The 18,565-nt window shown below is 44.1% G+C and overlaps 1 pseudogene; it reads left to right on the top strand.

Annotated features, from left to right (window-relative positions):
* Positions 1–8,324: 8,324 nt before the first annotated feature.
* LOC149456153 (E3 ubiquitin-protein ligase TRIM39-like) lies at positions 8,325–9,894 on the top strand (annotated as a pseudogene).
* Positions 9,895–18,565: the final 8,671 nt, after the last annotated feature.

The following is an 18,565-nucleotide window of genomic DNA, read 5'->3' as shown; positions in this document are numbered from 1 at the left end:
TCCTGCACTAGACCAAATGACAAATCCCTTTTCAATCAGCCCAAGCTGCTGAATTGATTGTTTTTTACTAAAGCATGTGAACTGTACAAAGATCAGTCTGTCACTATTTACACGGATTCTAATATGCCTATGGAACAGTGTATGACCATGGTGTATTATGGTTTCTCAGAGGCTGCATAGTAGCTGATGGGAAAAGGATTGCCCATTCCCAACTAGTAGCCAATTTGCTCAAGGTTCTCACACTTCCCAAGGAATTTGCTGTCATACACTGCAGAGCACATACCAAAGGGGACGATGATATAATAAAAGGTAATGCTCTAGCAGATTATGAAGCAAAAAAGGTAGCTCAACAATAACTTGCTTTACTGCAGATGCCCACTTTATGTCCCATCCTCCCAAATGATTCCCAATTGATCACAACTTTGTAGCAGTCAGCTTTCACAAAGGAGCTCGAAGACTGGTGCTACCCTATTTTACAGAAGAATCCAAGGACTGGATTAATCTGCAAAGAGGGGAAGCCATGTATTCCCCAAGCCAGTGCACCCATCTACATTGCATAATTTCATGGCATAGGCCACATAGGGTGGAAAATGACAATACAACAACTCAAATCAATGTTCTACATCACAAACATGGAGGGTTTAGTGAAACAATTTGTACAACGGTGCATTACTTGCATAAGAAACAACCCAAACAACCCAACTAGAGTTGCTCATGAACACCTACTCTATCCAACAACACCTTTTACACATTTACAAATTGATTTTACGCATCTCCCAACCCCAAAAGGAGGCACCCAGCCTGTATGTGTAATAATAGACATATTCAGCAGATGGCCAGAAATTTACCCCACCAAAAGGGAAGATGCAGCCACCGTAGCCAATATTCTAACAAGAGAGATAGTCCCACGATGGGGAATCCCCTTGCAGATAAACTCAGATCAAGGGACTGCTTTTACGTCCAAACTGTGTGCAGAGATTGCGAAGATACTGCACATAGAGTGGAAATTCCACATTCCTTATCACCCCCAGAGTTCAGGAATTGTAGAGAGGATGAATAGGACTTTGAAGGATAAGATAAGGAAGGCAACCGGAGGCACTTTTACAGGCTGGAAAAGGTTCCTCCCCGCTATCCTCGCAGAAATGAGGATGACACCTAACAAGAAGACAGGTTATTCCCCTTTTGAAATTCTTTTTGGTAGACCTTTCCCCACCCCTTGGTGTAGGCAAGTGTTTATGACCTCAGACAATCTTGACAATATAAGGGACGAGTATGTGAGGAAACTGGTTCAAAGTTTAGGTGGTATTGAAGATAATGTTACTCGCAAGTGTCCATTCTTTTCTCAACAGGATAACACGCACCCCTTTCAGGAGGGAGACGAAGTGGTAATCAAACTCCATCCGAAAGAAAAAAGACAACAAGATTTCATCTATGGTCCTCCCACCACCATCACTGCGGTAACCAGAACGGCCGTCCTTACTGAGCATAGCCCTTCCTGGGTTCATGCCACTCGTGTGAAACTGGTAAAAAGCCGGCCCGAGGAGGAGGATCCAGAAGCAAGCAAGGAGGTACTAACGGGGGCAGAAAGCCCTGACCTCGAACAGGACAAGGTGCTGTTTATTAAAGGAGGTGAAGCAGGTGATACAAATCCTCGAAGAGTGAGTGAAGCTGGTAACAAAGCCTCTGAAAATAATCAAGATGAGCATTCTATTAGCCAAGGACTCTGGCAAACTATGGATTCTGCTGGGAGTGATTACATTTTTAGTGTTTACCCCAATATGGACAGTGACTAACTGTATATACTCCCCAGAGGATTTGGGTGCTGTTCAGGTTATATGTGGTCACAACAACAATGATAAAAACACCTCAGAAAAACACACATTTGATAAAAACACCTCAGAAAACGCACACCCAATACACACTAGGACCAAAAGAGAAACCAATGTACCAGCACAGAAACCAAAGGTTGCTATTACCAGAGAGGGGAAGATTATTACATTGTGGTTTGACTCTTCTAATACCTATGTTGCTACCTTTTCTTTCACCTATGACGATCTAACAGAAAAAGGGGATGAAGAGAGTAGCAGGAAAAGGGCGCATAAGAGGGAGGGAATAGGTTACATTTGTGTAACTGATGATTATTGGGGGAGTAACTGTGATTATTGGGGAGCAGTGGGATGGAACATAGGAACTGACTGGGGATACAAACCTGACACAGCCATAAATAAGAAGGACAAGAACGGAAAATCCCTCATAAACAGAATGACTCTTACTAAGCCCAATGCCAAATATACGCTTACCATAGAAAATCCCAGCCCTAGTGATTCGGGAATGTATGTATTTGGGTTATACTGGGGAGGAGGTATATCAGGCACAAGGGGGAAATTTAGGATACAAGACATGCATAATAACAATGATTACAATCCCCTGAAGCCACGTATCAGTACAATTAGGGATATGATTGCCATTGCTGATCCTTCTTTCAAAGATACCGTAGCAGCGGAGACGGGATTTTCAGATGTAAATCTTTGGTTAGAATGGATGAGGTACAGTGCCCTGCAGTACAACAAGTCTAATTGTTATGTCTGTGGAGCAGCCAGACCCCATGTGGGAACAGTGCCACTAAACCTTCCTGAAGATGTTGAAGAATGTTTTCTAAGTCTTTTTACAGGAGCACATGACAAGAATGCTTCCTGTGAAACCTGGAAAGCAAAGTATCCCATAGTTACAAAAAACCCCAAACCAGGCGAAGGTTTGCAAATTTACCCAGGGAATTATACCTGCTATAGAGGAGTGGCAAGGAAAAGAAGTTTTGGAAATTTTACAAAAGGTTTTTGTCACACATACAGCAACATCTCATCTAGGCTTTTACAGAATCAGACACAATCTTTAGGTGATATCTACTGGATTTGTGGTGATGGTATGATCAGGTCTAGATTGGAGAAGGAGTGGTCTGGTGAGTGTGCTTTGGCCAAAGCTATTATGCCCCTGCATATTTTTAGTGAAATTCCTTCTGAGATCCCTGAAGATGTAACAGGAGGTACTCAGAGGTACAAGAGGGAGGCCCCGATGGGTAGTTTTGACCCACATGTGTATATAGACGCCATAGGGGTTCCAAGAGGGGTCCCAGATGAGTTTAAGGCCAGGGACCAGGTCAAAGCAGGTTTTGAGTCAATCATTCCAATCATCACCGTCAACAAGAATGTTGATTGGATAAATTATATATATTACAATCAACAGAGGTTTGTCAACTACACCAGGGATGCATTGAAGGGGATAGCGGAGCAGTTGCAGGCTGATTCCACCATGACCTTTCAAAATCGTATGGTCTTAGATATGATGCTTGCAGAAAAGGGTGGTGTGTGTGCAATGATAAAAGGAACAGGTACTTGTTGTACCTACATCCCAGACAACACTGGGCCAAATGGCAAGGTCACTATGGCTATAAAAAAACTGTCTGATCTGTCGGAAGAGTTGAAAAGGAATTCAGGGATCACTGATCCATGGGATCAATATTTTGGATGGCTCAAGGGATGGAAGCAGATGCTAGCACAAATAGGAGTGATTATTGTAGTCACCCTGATACTTCTAGCCCTGATAGTGTGCTGTGTGATTCCGTGTATTAAGAAGCTTATGAACAAAGGAATAGGTATGACTATGTATGAAGAAGTGATCCAAGAACAAACTGCCCCACTGAACCAAAAACCCAAAGAGTACAATAGTTATCTAGCCAAATACAGAGAGAAGCAGAAAAAGAACTATGTTGTATAAGGGAGAATAAAAATCATATATGTAAATAATGATTTTAAGAGGGGATTGAAGGGAAATGTATGTCTTTTAGGTCTGTCATTTTGTTTTTCCCACTCCATTTTATATTCTATGTTGATTAATTGTTTTGTATTATAACCAGAATGAGTTAATGAAAATATGCTATGTCAGTTATGTATTACAGAACTATACTCACAACATTCTTCTATCTTTTATCTTAGCTTAGCTTTGGTAGAGACGGTGAAAGTATCCAATTATTTCTTTGTATTAACAAGCACCTGTTTCTGTTATGATACAATTAAATGTCAAATATTTCTGTTCCATGAGAAAATAATTGTTTGTTACTTATAACTAATTACAATGCCTGAGAAAGATCATGTTCACAGCCTTGAAAAGTATCTAGCCAGATTCTATTGTATGTAGCAGATAAGTTTTTATGTAATATTATAGACATTCCTTATTCTTGAAAAAGTTAACACTATATTGTACTATAAAAGAGAGCTTTCGTTGTGGAATAAATTAGAAGTTTTTTGGTTACTTACAAGACGGTGTCATGTGTGATTACTTGTAACCAATGCTTCTCCAGGCCTGAGGACACAGAACGAGTGACAGAGAACTTAGACCAGGGGTCTAAGGGTCAACAGAACCAACAGGTACCTTGCCTTGGATGTCCTGTTTTCGCAAGACCATTCTGGCTGCGCCGGTGTCGATGAAGCAAGGGAGGGGATATTTTAATTCCTCAAGAAAACGATGGACCTGGGCCGACACCGATTTGTCAACTTCCTATGAGGATTCATAGGAGTTACTTACCATGGTGGTGACAGGGGCGGAGGACTTATCAGGTATGGACTGCCACTGACCTTTAGGTAATTGGGGACAGCTCCTCCTCATGTGCCCCGTTTGGTGGCACTGGAAGCACCTGGGAGGGGGCCTATCCTTCCTATGACCCAGATCCCTTGGTTTTTCGTGTGGGGTCTGGGACATAAGAACTTTGGCCTTGTCCTGTTTTCTCCTATCCATTTCCCTCTCTATTGCCGCAAGAGTGGAAAGGATAGCAGGGATAGACATCTCATTATATTCAGGTCGGGCCAGAACCAGCCTTTCCCGAATTTTAGTATCAATGCCTTCCAAAAATTTGGCCCGCAACAGAATGTGCGTCACGGTCACCTTTACCCCTTCAGTTGGAGCATCAGGTCCAACTTCCAGATCCGCATCCAGTGCCGTTTGCTTGAGACGGCGCCAGAAGCAGGCGCTTTCCTCATTAGGACCCTGGGGGAGCTTCATCATGTCCGTAGTAGAGGTAGCACCATACATTTCTGGAAGCTTTGCCTTTAGCTATGCACAAAACTCTTTGCCTCCTGAAGTCATCTCCTCATGAGTGGTTATAGCGCACCCTGCAATCACTGCACTGGCCACTTCCATGCTCACCTTTGCCCGCAGGATCTGCGCACAATCCGACCCGCTCATATTATAGCTGAACTGGTTTTGTCCAAACATTCTAGCAAATCCTCTCGGATTGACCCGATAATCTGGGAGCTCAGCCAGAATAGTGCGGATCTCTGCCCGGGTGAAGGGGACATGCCAAACTACCCGTTCCCCTAAAGTCCATTCCCCCTGTGCATTGGGAGGACCTTCAAATTGCTGCACCCTGACTGGATAGGCCTTGGTCCTGGAGGAGTGCAACGGCTGACCCTGCTTCATCGTTGGGCTTAGATTAACCACCTCGGTTACTGCACCATCAGGTTTGAGGTCCCTCAGATCAGGGTATAGCTGGGGGGCAGGGGTCTGGTCAGCGGTTCGTAGCGCTTTGATGCAATCCGCCCTGTTTCTTAACCGGGTGTCTATTCCCCTTGATTCGCAGATAGTCTGCAAATCGGTTGTTGAGAAGACTTCGTAGTTGGAAACAGAAGGAGCTGGGGTGAAGCAGGGAGAAGGGAGAGGTAGAGGCATAGATATAGAAGACACGGAAGGTACGTCAAGAGTGACTTCACTAACAGAAGAGACAGGTGCAGTTATACTTATCTCAGCCACTGTTGGTTGTTCGGGAACCCCAGCAGACCCTGATCCTGCCTGCCTTAGTAGAGTCAGCCCTGAAAGATCTTCCTCCACCTCTGACACCGGATCCTCATGTTTTATTCCCTCTGGAGGCCAGGTATACATCACCTGGTTCTTCCGGACAGACACCAGTTTATGTATGCCCTGCTTCCCTAATCGGATTGACCTGTGAAGCCATAGCTGTGTGATCTCTAGTTCTGACGCCTGCATCCGTGGTTCAAATTCAGAGATAAATTTTTCCCACCTCCATGCGTCAAATGTACATTCCCGGGGAATTTCCCATCTGGTACCCTTCGACCATTTATTCCATCTTTTGAGGGGTTCTGTAGACTTCCCCCCCAAACTCACCCTCATCAGTTGTGCAGCTGTCCTTACCCTGAAGAGGGCTGGTTCCCCCTCTCTCTTCATGGACTGACTACTGCCCATCGTGACTAGTCACTGGTTTATATCCCGCGTCCGGGTACTTGTTTACCCCCTGGAGCACTCGGTGGGATCCTACCGAGAGGCCTGATTCCACCACTTTCCCAGCACAGCGTAATTTATGTGATTCTTATCGATCACCCGAAGCGCATCAAGTGGCGGTCAGACTGAGAGCACACCTCCCACTCCCACAGCGCAATTTATGTGATCCTGACCACCCGAAGTGTTTGTGGTAACCAGGCTAAGCGTTACACTTCCCTGGACCGCCCACTCGCACAGCGCAATTTATGTGATCCTGATCACCCGAAGTGTTTGTGGTAACCAGGCTAAGCGTTACACTTGCAAAAAAGAGAGGTTTCTGAAAAGAAATTCACAGAAAAGCGGCTACATTATGAACAGAATGTGATACTCAGAAAAATTTCCAAAAATTATGCTTTATTACATATAAATATTTGACATATGGGCAGTCGCCCTGGTTTACCATCACCTCAGTATGAGACAATACACACACAGACCTGAAATGTGCCGGCATACTTTTTGCTAGTTCATGATGGCTCATTCCCCCCTCGTGCTCGGTTAGCTATCCCAGAATACGCGTTAGTATCCACCAGGCTCGCCAAACTGTCTCGGAAATTTGCTTTAACAAATTTCTCCTTACCGTGAGTACTCGCAGTTGGATGCGCAGAAATCCCCCATAAAGCTGTGCGAATCTCGCTTACCACGACTGCAGCTAAACTACACGATTCCTGCCCATCCAAATGGGTTAGCTTCTGTTGAAATGTGGGTGATTGGAGCTTCGTTGCCCTAGAATCATCACACGACACTCTAAGGCTAGTGTTGGAATTCACATAAGGCCGGCTTCAGACTCAGCCCCCGGTTTTATTACAAACACACACGCCCCCCCACATGAATAAGGTCAATTCCCTCCCACAGAACAATGCAATGGGGAGTGCCTATACACAGGATGTACATTCCGATTGGAGCATAGCCTTTCCTATTATCTGGTCTACTGCCAGCGGCATTCGCATTGAATGCCGTGGTGGTATTCACGCCGGTCTATAAGCGCAGATCTGCCATCTCATCCATTACCGAGCTGAGTACTGTAATACATACATTGTACATGCGCATGGCCCAATTGCAGCCTTCAGAGCTTTAATTAAGCCACACGAGAGACATATGAATAACACGAATATATGACACATTTAAAGTTCGACCAACAATGCAAAATTTCCATGACACAGCTCACTTCATGAATTGAGTTCTTAAAGGAAACTTGGCTCTAATTCTTCACCATCAATCAGGTAAGTGCTAAAACGTCTCCTTTCCCTCACTATTTTTGGTGTGACTACCCTAAGGAACTATTAACCACACTTTGACTCAATTTCTCACAAATTGGGTCCCAACAGGCACGCAGAAGATATTACATAGCTCTTAAGGGGGGCGTTGCCAATTATAACTGAGAATTCTCTTATCTCACATTTAATCCTTGCTAACTAGTTCTGAGGACCCGCAGTGAGCTTATCAGTTCATTTGATAGTCATTCCTGCTCACTGGGGATTAAACAGTCCCCTCAGACTGGAGGCAGTGGATCATTTCATAAAGCAGGCCTGTGAACAGTTCCTGTTGTTTTGTTGTGAATGTCATTACTTTTGCTCACCATTGCCAAGAGTGATCACACTTACTGCCAATACCAGTGTTATTTTGTTATTCCTGTCCTATTCAGTTACCTCCATTTCCAAAATAAACTTCATTTTGGTTTATACTACTCTGTGTGTGACTCCATTTTACAGGTGTGATTTATCGGGATCACTATCACACGGTGGTGTCAGCAGAGGTTGGGCTTTCAACGAAATGTCTAGATTGACAGGGAACATAAAAAAATGACTAAAGCAACCCTTAAGGGGTAGTGCTACATATTATTTTTACTGCTGTGAGAAAAATCCTCCCTCTTCTGTACTTTTCTGTCTGCATCAAATATCACAGATCCAGCCTCACCCTGTGTAGGAGGACGTGACCCTCCCAACTACATTCTTCCCCAAAGTCAGAGACTTTCACTGTCATTTCTCTTCCTGCTGTCAGCGATGGTGTCTGCAGATCTGAGAGTTGAGCTGGAATGTTCCGTCTGTCTGAATATTTATACAGATCCTGTAACCCTGAAATGTGGACACAACTTCTGCCGGGTCTGTATTGATCGTGTGCTGGATACACAGGAGGGGTCTGGAGGGTATTCCTGTCCTCAATGCAGACAGAAGTTTCCGGATCGGCCTTCTCTGCAGAGGAACATAACACTGCGTAATATAATGGAGAAGTTGCTTTCTGCTCAGCCAGATCAAGAGGAGTCCGGGGTCTTCTGTACTTACTGTGTGGACTCTCCTGTACCTGCTGTTAGATCCTGTCTGCTCTGTGAGGTTTCTCTGTGTGATAAACATCTGAGAGTCCACAAAAAGTCCCCAGAACACATCTTAACTGACCCCACTTTGTCCATGGAGAGCAGGAAATGCTCCATCCATAAGAAGATCCTGGAGTATTACTGCACTGAGGATGAGACCTGTATCTGTGCATCCTTCAGTTTGGCCGGAGAACATCGAGGACACCGGGTGGAGATGCTGGATGAGGCTTCTGAGAAGAAGAAGGAGACACTGAGGAATGTTCTGCAGAAACTTCTGACAAAGAGAGAGGAGATGGAGGAAAGAGTCCAGAGTCTGCAGGAACACAGGAGGAAAGTAGAAGAAGAAGCAGCTGGTGACACCGAGAGAGTCACTGCCCTGTTTATAGATCTCAGGAGACGTCTGGAAAACCTGAAAAAAAGTCCGGAGGAAAATTTTCAGGAGGGCAGAGCGGATCTCCATCTTCATCCGGGATCTGGAAATAAAGAAGGAGGAGCTGTCCAGGAAAATGCGTGACATTGAGGAGCTGTGTAACATGACGGATCCACTGACTGTCCTACAGGAATCAGACACAGGTGACTTGTGTGATACTGAGGATGGAGACAATGAGGACAGAGAGAGACATGAGGAACTGCTCCATGATGGAGGGGGGGTGGATGTGGCTGGGGTCTTACACACAGGTTTATCTGATATAATAACAGGGGTAAATATATCCTTCTATATACAGGGAGCTGAGGACATATTACTGGATGGAAACACAGCTCATAATTATCTACATATATCAGATGACAGGAAAACTGTATCCAGGTCAGATATAGACCAGAATCATCCAGAAACACCAGAGAGATTTCAGCGTTATCCTCAGGTGTTGAGCAGACGGAGTTTCTCCTCAGGGAGACATTACTGGGAAGTGGATGTCGGGGGGTCAGGTGACTGGAGAGTCGGGATGTGTTACCCCAGTATAGACAGGAGAGGATGGCAGTCACTAATTGGAAATAATAACAAGTCCTGGGGTTTGTACTGGGATGGTGATCAGTATGGGGTGATACATGACAGGAAAGATACCCTCTTACCCTCCAATCACTCCAGTCCTAGAGTCAGGATATATCTGGATTATGAGGCTGGGCAGATCTCCTTTTATGATCTGTGTGACCAGAGCCGACACCTCCACACCTTCACCACCACCTTCACTGAGCCCCTCCATGCCGGGGTATGTGTATGGGGAGGTTCTATAAAAATCTGTTGGGGGAGTCGGGAGATGTGAGAACTCCACCCAGAGATTGGTGATGTCACAAGGAGGAGAGATGTGATTTGGTGGAATGTTTAGCCAATGGGATAAAGCTGTGGGTGGGGCCTCAGTTGGTGTCCCTCAGGCTTTTCTACTATAAATAATAATAAGTGAGATTTCTCCTCTGTCGCTGATCACTGTGATTGGGTAGAATATCGGTCCAACTACTGGGCTGACATGTTCCTATTGGCCAGTGAGGAGGGATGTGCTATCTATCTATCTATCTATCTATCTATCTATCTATCTATCTATCTATCTATCTATCTATCTATCTATCTATCTCTCCATCCATGCCATGCCATGACAATCTGACATATCACTTTCTCTGTAATTATGACACAGAAAATGATCAGATATGACTTCACAATCTTCCTCCTCCTGCCCCTCCCCCACATGCAGTCACTCTGTGCAGGGTGCAGTGCGGTCACTGTGATTGGACGGGATGGGGTCCCCTCTCCCCTCGTTCCTCCCTCCTATTCCATACAATCTATACTAAGAAATTATTAAACTTGCAGCCGGGACCTTTTTCTAAGTTGTGGATGGGTGAGGGAGGGGTTAGAGCCCCGGTCAGATTTTTATATATTGGCCCTTTTGAAGATTACCTGTTAAATGGTTAAATGTTGTCAGCAGGACGGGAAGTCCCTGATTTACTAATGTGTATAGACGGCCCCTAGGCGCATTTCTGTTGGCTAGCGTCTTCTTTTCATTGGAGTCCATCTACTTTTAGACAGCAAAGACATTTACTAAGGAAAGAGTCTAACAAATAGACGCAAAAGCGAATTTACTAACCAGGCACAATACAGGAATCAGTCTAAAAAAACAGATGTCCTAGAAGCACGTCTAACAGAACAAAAAATCACTGCAGAGACATGTTCACATTGCAATTTTGCTTTCCCAAATATCTGGACTTCACTTTCAACAATATATTACTTTTCCAAAAAAAATTTCTGTGGGTAAAAAATAGTTTTTTTATGCAATTCATGACAGTCTGGAACTAGACACTTTTCCCAAGTCGACGCTGGATAGAAATGAGCATGTGCAGGACACAATTTAGCCGTCTGCTGTGGGTGCTCTCTTTTTAGGCAGTGTCTAATAGTACATCTCAGTGTGGAGTCCTCTGACAGCCGACACTCGATCGCATCTCCTGTGTGTGACAACCAGCATGATTTGTAGCTCGGCAGATCTTTATGTATTCTAATTTGATTTCCTTAGTTCTATTGATTCTGTTTTTGTTTCTTATCGTTTATAATTATTTCTGTAATGGTTTTACATATTTTGAAGATTGAGATAATATATATTTTGGCAGCTGAATCTAAAAAAAAAAATCGGCAATAAAAAAAAAAAACAAACAGATATCACGCATGTGATCCTACCCCATGTGACATCAATGATGTCACATGGGGCGGGGTCACTTAGAAGATGTCCCCGGGTGGCCCAACCCCTTGCATATCTAAGAACTGTCAAACCACCTCAAAGCAGAAGGCTGGAGGCCAGCTTCAAGAGCAGACCGTTTTTCTTTTTTATTCTTTTCTTTGGGGTAGCGGAGGCAGCGGACATTGTGATTGATGTTGGATCTACTGCGGGGGACATTCCTGGAGTTTTTTTAAAATAAAGGACTTATCAAAGACCGTGTCCTGTCTTTTTTCACACTACACTTTTTGCTTTTAGTGAATGAGTGTGGGGTACCATGTACCCCATCCTCATTCACATAAGTAGGGCCAGGATTTGGGGGCCCCCTTGTTAAATGGGACTTCCAGATTCTGATAAGCCCCCTGCCTGCAGACCCCCACAACCACAGCTCAGGGTTGTGGGGAAGAGGCCCTTGTCCCTATCAGTATGGACACAAGGTGTTTTGGAGGGCCCCCCCTGCCCCAAAGCACCCCCCCCATGTTGAAGGCATATGGCCTGGTATGGTTAAGGAGGGGGGGCACTCGCTTGTCCCCCCCCTTTCCTGACCTGCTGGGCTGCATGCTCGGATAAGGGTCTGGTATGGATTTTGGGGGGGACCCCACGCCGTTTTTTTAATGTTAGGGCGGGGTCCCCCCTCCTATCCATACCAAACCCTTCAGGTCTGGTATGGATTTAGAGGGGAAGCCCCATGCCAACATTAAAAAAAATGGCGCGGGGTCCCCCCAAAATCCATACCAGACCCTTATCTGAGCATGCAGCCTGGCAGGTCAGAAAAGGAGGGGGATGAGCGAGTGCCCCCTCCCTCCTGAACCATACCAGGCCACATGCCCTCAACATGGGAGAGGGCTTTGGGGCAGGGGGATCCCCCCCAAAGCACCTTGTCCCATATTGCTGGGGACAAGGGCCTCTTCCCCACAACCCTGGGCTGTGGTTTTGCGGGTCTGTGGGTGGGGGGCTTTTCGGAAACTGAAAGCTACCTTTAACAAATGGGCCCCAGATCACGCCCCACCCCTATGTGAATGAGGATGGGGTACATGGTACCCCATCCTCATTTACAAAAAGCAGAAAGTGTAGTGTGAAAAAAGACAGGACATGGCATTTGACAAGTCCTTTAATAAAGAAAACCTACAAGAATGTCCCTTGCAGTAGATCTAACGTCAATCACAATGTCTGCGGCCTCCGACACCCTGAAAAAAGAAAAAAGGGCTGGTTAACCCTGGATGCGACTTGGCATGTGATTTGCATACCCTGCGACTTGTAAATCGCATACCAAATCGCACCCGATGTGACTGGAGGCTAACACCCCAGTCACATCTAATCCGATTTTGAAGTGGTGTGACTTACAGTGAAGTCACACAATTTCCAAATTTGCTTTGATGTGACCGGGGTGTAAGGTATTTATATGTTTTATTTCCTGAGTGTTTATCAAATTTATGGGAAATCTCGCATACTAGCAAAAGTGAATTGACATTTTCAGTATCACATGTGGGATGTGGTCATGTGACTGCCTTAACTCATGCGATAATCTGGAGGGAATTGTGCCCATAGTGCCAATGCTAATGGACTCATATTGGTGGGGCCTGTATACCAGAATTGATGCACATAAACACATAACAAAGGGTTAACACAGGTGGGAAGAGAATTGGTGCCGGCCAATCAGGTGCAATTACTTTCTCTGACCAAACGAATGACAGTGGTGGTTGTGGTCATCACTTGCAGTGGGGCCTAGTTCAGCATGCTCCAAATCCAACCTATATTATATAAAGGCCTGCAGTAGTGGGTGATTTGGCCTGGTAATAGGCCGGGTTATTTTCAGTAAGTCCTTGTCTGTGGTGATTTGGGGAGGAAGAAGAGATATTGTGGTGAATTGCCCCAGGCCACACTCACGCTGTGTTTTGATGTGGGCTGGAAATTTTTTGCATTTTGTCCTTCTAAGGTGTTTGTGTGTTATTGTACAATGATTGTGTTTATTATCTTTGCATTGTAATCCTAACACATGGCAATTGCTCTGCTCTTCCAAATCTGCACTTGGCTATAGTTTACTTTTTTAAACTGAAATATCTGTGTGGGGGATTTGGGGAGGTGGGAGGTGTTTTTATTTGGGGTGAACTTTGTTTTTTTTATCCTGATTTTTTGATCTGCAGCCTGTTTTCTGGATAGATAATCGTACAAATAATTAGTGGTGTGCGTTAATTTTATGGCTCTGAAAATGTTGCTGGATTCATATTAACCATTTGTTTCCTGCTGTACCCTGTAAAAGCAGTTCATTAGAAGTATCATCTTTAGATTGTAAGCTCTTATGAGCAGGACCATTCTATTTTAGCAACATTCCACCAAGAAATTGAATGTGGAATATGTATTTGATCAATAAATGTTTGGACTATGTACTGTATATTTGGGGGATTATTTCATGTTCCAGTTGAAAGTACTAACACTTCTAACACTTATATTTTCCCATATATATAATATGCCCAAATCTTCCTTGTTAAAGCGCACATATGCAAGTATGTCCAAACTAGCCAACCACAAGCCCCCTATTGCACCACATGACCATGTTATGCAATGAATAGGTCGTGTTCAATGTGCAGCTAGCTATTCTTCTTCTACAATCCTCTTACCAGTAATCAATTAGGCCCTCAATTTATGTTGATTTTGGGCCTTTCCCGCCAAACATCTTCACCAATGCCAGATACTCAATCGATCTGCATGGAAAAATCGCTATGGTGAATAAAGAAATGCCAAAACAGCTGTCAGACTGGAAATACGTCATCATATCTGCAGAAGGACTTTCACACACACCAGGAAGGGGTAGTGGGGAGTGTTAGTGGATGGGAATGTGGTGAGGAGAGTTTGAGATATTGTTAGGAGGACCCTATATTTTTTGGTGGACTATCGGACCACATCTGGACATGGGGAGATCTCTATTCTCCACCGAGGAGATGATCCTCATTTGCAAAGTAAGTGTGGCCATTGCAACTATGTTCATAGCATGTGAGGGGGGAGGGGGGATGTGATAGTTTTAATTATAAATATCCTCCTGCGCTTTTAATGGGTATTTAGTGAACCTATTTATAGCTGCTGCCACCTAACTTAAACCATTAAGTATGTGCTCAAAAAATATATAAATAGGAAAGCGCTATATCAATATATGTTGCCCTAATCCATGATTAATAAATAAATATAAACAACATATTAGTGCTCGGGGAAAATCAAAAAGTATAAATTAATTATAAACAATATAAAGTGAAACAATTTCTGGATGAAGTGAACACTTTGATTATAAGCAATAAAGTGAACAAAAATAGAGTGAACACTCCAAAAGTGATGGTGATATACTAAATAATATCAAATATATTCCATAAAATAATAAACAAAATTCATTATTGAAATATCAACCCATAAAAAGTTAGTGCAAAATGTGTTAGTGCCCACGTGATCTTCACTCTAGTGAAAATAAATGAAAACCCTCTAATGGCAGCAATGCCCGCTCACCTCCACACCCTGACCCACACATGGCCAAAAGGCTATAATTGACAGTGCTAGGTCCTCTAGATTCCACTCCTCATCACAGAGACCATGAGATGTAATGAGCCAATTCCTCCTCTATAAGCCGCACCTTATCCTTTCCATCTCCACTCAGGGCAGTATATATGAGATACAAAGCAAAAAGCCTTGGGACAGCTTTCTTCAAGTGTTTCTCCCTCATTTGTCTGCATGGGAAAAGAAAAATCGGTGTACAAAATGGTGCAGAATCACACGCAGAAATTGTCTCTCACCAGCTCCACGTGTGAAAGCAGCCAAGAAGGTGAAAAATCCTGGGTACAGTTAGTGTACAGAGAAAGACAACAGCCCTCCACCAACTCCGCGCTCCCCTGCCTGACTGCACCACAACCTGCTCCGCCCTCCACACAGGTACAGTTCATTAGTGTACAATGTGTTAGTGTACAGTGCGTTAGTGTACAGTGCGTTAGTGTTCAGTGCGTTAGTGTACAGTGCGTTAGTGTACAGTGCGTTAGTGTACAGTGAGTTAGTGTACAGTGCGTTAGTGTACAGTGCGTTAGTGTACAGTGAGTTAGTGTACAATGTGTTAGTGTACAATGTGTTAGTGTACAGTGCGTTAGTGTGCAGTGCGTTAGTGTGCAGTGCGTTAGTGTGCAGTGTGTTAGTGCGCAGTGCGTTAGTGCGCAGTGCGTTAGTGTACAGTGCGTTAGTGTACGGTGCGTTTAAACCATAAGAAATGCATTCACATTCCGGAGGAGCATACCGCACCATGTATGATGAACATCCAGTAATGTACTTCTTTAGGCACTAGATGGCAGTATCATCCCCAGCAGCATAGACCAGTCCAGGCTCCAAAACGTCACCACACTGTGTAATGCAAGGCAAGGGCCCCTATCATTACTGCCATCTAGTGCCTAAAGAAGGTCATTACTGGATGTTCATCATACATGGTGCGGTATGCACCTCCGGAATGTGACTGCATTTCTTATGGTTTATTGTACAATAAAAGTAATTACAGGATAAAGCACTATGCTGAGCTTTTGTTTGAGGAATTACGGCTGACCCTTAGGTGGTTATCTGGAGGGGCATCCTGGGAGATATTATTCAGCAAGTTGGTCTTCAGAGTACATACGTTTGGGACCAAAATTGCAGTTAGACCAAAACTCTAGGGCGGGCATGAGAGCAGTGCATTAGAGTGTACAATGTGTTTGTGTACAATACGTTAGTATACAGTGTGTTAGTGTACAGTGTGTTAGTGTAATGTGTTAGTGTACAGTGTGTTAGTGTACAGTGCGTTAGTGTGCAGTGCGTTAGTGTGCAGTGCGTTAGAGTGTACAGTGCGTTTGTGTACAATGCATTAGAGTGTACAGTGCGTTTGTGTACAATGCATTAGAGTGTACAGTGCGTTATTGTTCAATGTGTTATAGTACGGTGCGTTTAAACCATAAGAAATGCATTCACATTCCGGAGGAGCATACCGCACCATGTATGATGAACATCCAGTAATGTACTTCTTTAGGCACTAGATGGCAGTATCATCCCCAGCAGCATAGACCAGTCCAGGCTCCAAAACGTCACCACACTGTGTAATGCAAGGCGAGGGCCCGTATCATTACTGCCATCTAGTGCCTAAAGAAGATCATTACTGGATGTTCATCATACATGGTGCGGTATGCACCTCCGGAATGTGAGTGCATTTCTTATGGTTTATTGTACAATAAAAGTAATTACAGGATAAAGCACTATGCTAAGCTTTTGTTTATGAGGAATTACGGCTGACCCTTAGGTGGTTATCTGGAGGGGCATCCTGGGAGATATTATTCATCAAGTTGATCTTCAGAGTCCATACGTTTGGGACCAAAATTGCAGTTAGACCAAAACTCTAGGGTGGGCACGAGAGCAGTGCATTAGAGTGTGCAATGTGTTTGTGTACAATGCGTTAGTGTGTACAATGCGTTAGTGTGCAGTGCGTTAGTGTACAGTGCGTTAGTGTAATGAGTACAATGCGTTTAAACCATTAGAAATGCAGTCACATTCCGGAGGTGCATACCGCACCATGTATGATGAACATCCAGTAATGACCTTCTTTAGACACTAGATGGCAGTAATGATACAGGCCCTTGCCTTGCATTACACAGTGTGGTGACGTTTTGGAGCTTGGATTGGTCTATGCTGCTGGGGATGATACTGCCATCTAGTGCCTAAAGAAGGTCAATACTGGATGTTCATCATACATGGTGCGGTATGCACCTCCGGAATGTGACTGCATTTCTTATGGTTTATTGTACAATAAAAGATTTTAACCACTTGCCGACCAGCCACTGTAAAAAAAACGGAGCCAGGGTGGCACCGCTGCACAAAGTCATGTTTTAAAACATCCTTTTGCAAAACAGGTAGGGGGTGCGTGCCAAGTGCGTGACCGCCCTACCCACGCCGCCAATCACAGCCGCGGGTGTCAATCACTGGGTCCCGGCCAGTCATTACCTGCCGGGCTCCGGCGATTGCCGGCAAACAGGGACACAGAGCTCTGTCAGTTCCCAGCACACTGTTCCTAAGAGCAGAGTTTAGCTCTTGAGATCAATGAGTTCCCGTGAAGTACACACCTCCGCCCACTAGTAAAAAAACTCCCCTCACACAGTTAACCCTTTGCCTAAAAATGTTAACCCCTTCCTCCCCAGTGCCATTAGTACATTGTCAGTGTTTTTATTTTGCACTGATCACTGTATTGGTTTCACTGGGGATTTCTGTGACCCCAAGTCAGTTCCCCCCCCAGTGTCAGATGTCCGCCACAGTTCCACAGTCCCACCATAAGTCGCTGATTTGCCGCCATAAGTCACTGATTACCACCATTATTAGTATATAAAAAAAAATAAAATCCCAGTATCTATACCGGCATTTGTAAACATTATAACTTTCACGTAAACCAAGACATGTCGCAGAATACATTTTGGCCGAAATTTATAACAAAATTTTATTTTTTTATTTTTTACTGGACATGTTTTATAGCAAAAAAGTCCAAAATATTTTTTTTTTCTCAAAATTGTCAGTTTTTTTTTTTTTTAGTGCAAAAAATAAACACACAGGAGATCAAATACCACCAAAAGAAAGTTCAATTTGTGGGGAGAAAAAGATGTACATGTCATTTTGGTGCAGCGTTGCATGACCGCACAATTGTCAGTTAAAGTAATGCTGCACCATAACACAAACCGCTTATGTAACCGCTTCCTGACCGTCCTATAGTAGAAATACTGCTACAGGGTGGCACATGTGCGCAAAATCACACATATATATATATATATATATATATATATATATATATATATATATATATATACATACGTGATTTGCGCTCCCATAATTTTCACGCCCCTCCCAGATAGCGTCAGATTGCCCGTCAGTACACCAGTCATCACATTTAACCCTTTGATTGCCGGGAACATGCTCATACACAATAAACCTCCATTGCTAGTATAGTGTCTGAACGGATCAATATCTTTGATCAGATCAGCACTATACCAGCGTTCACATTAGTATAGTGTCCCCAAAAATGCAGTGTTAGCGGGATCAGCCCCTGCACCTGCCAGCACCTGCGTTTAGCCCCTACGCTTACCCCCCCTCCCAGCAAGTGCAGTGTCAGTAGGTCCCTGTCACTTGATACATTGCACACAAAACCGCAGTGTTGGCAGAATCAGGCCTGATCTCTGTTAGCACTTGTCGGTAAATTTTGATGACTCTC

Source organism: Staurois parvus, unplaced genomic scaffold, assembly GCF_062004578.1.
Source record: "Staurois parvus isolate SC_StPar_1 unplaced genomic scaffold, SC_StPar_1.0 ptg000374l, whole genome shotgun sequence".
Taxonomy (NCBI): Eukaryota; Metazoa; Chordata; class Amphibia; order Anura; family Ranidae; genus Staurois; species Staurois parvus.
The sequence above is the reverse complement of the archived record's forward strand: the minus strand, read 5'-3'. Positions and strand labels throughout refer to the sequence as shown.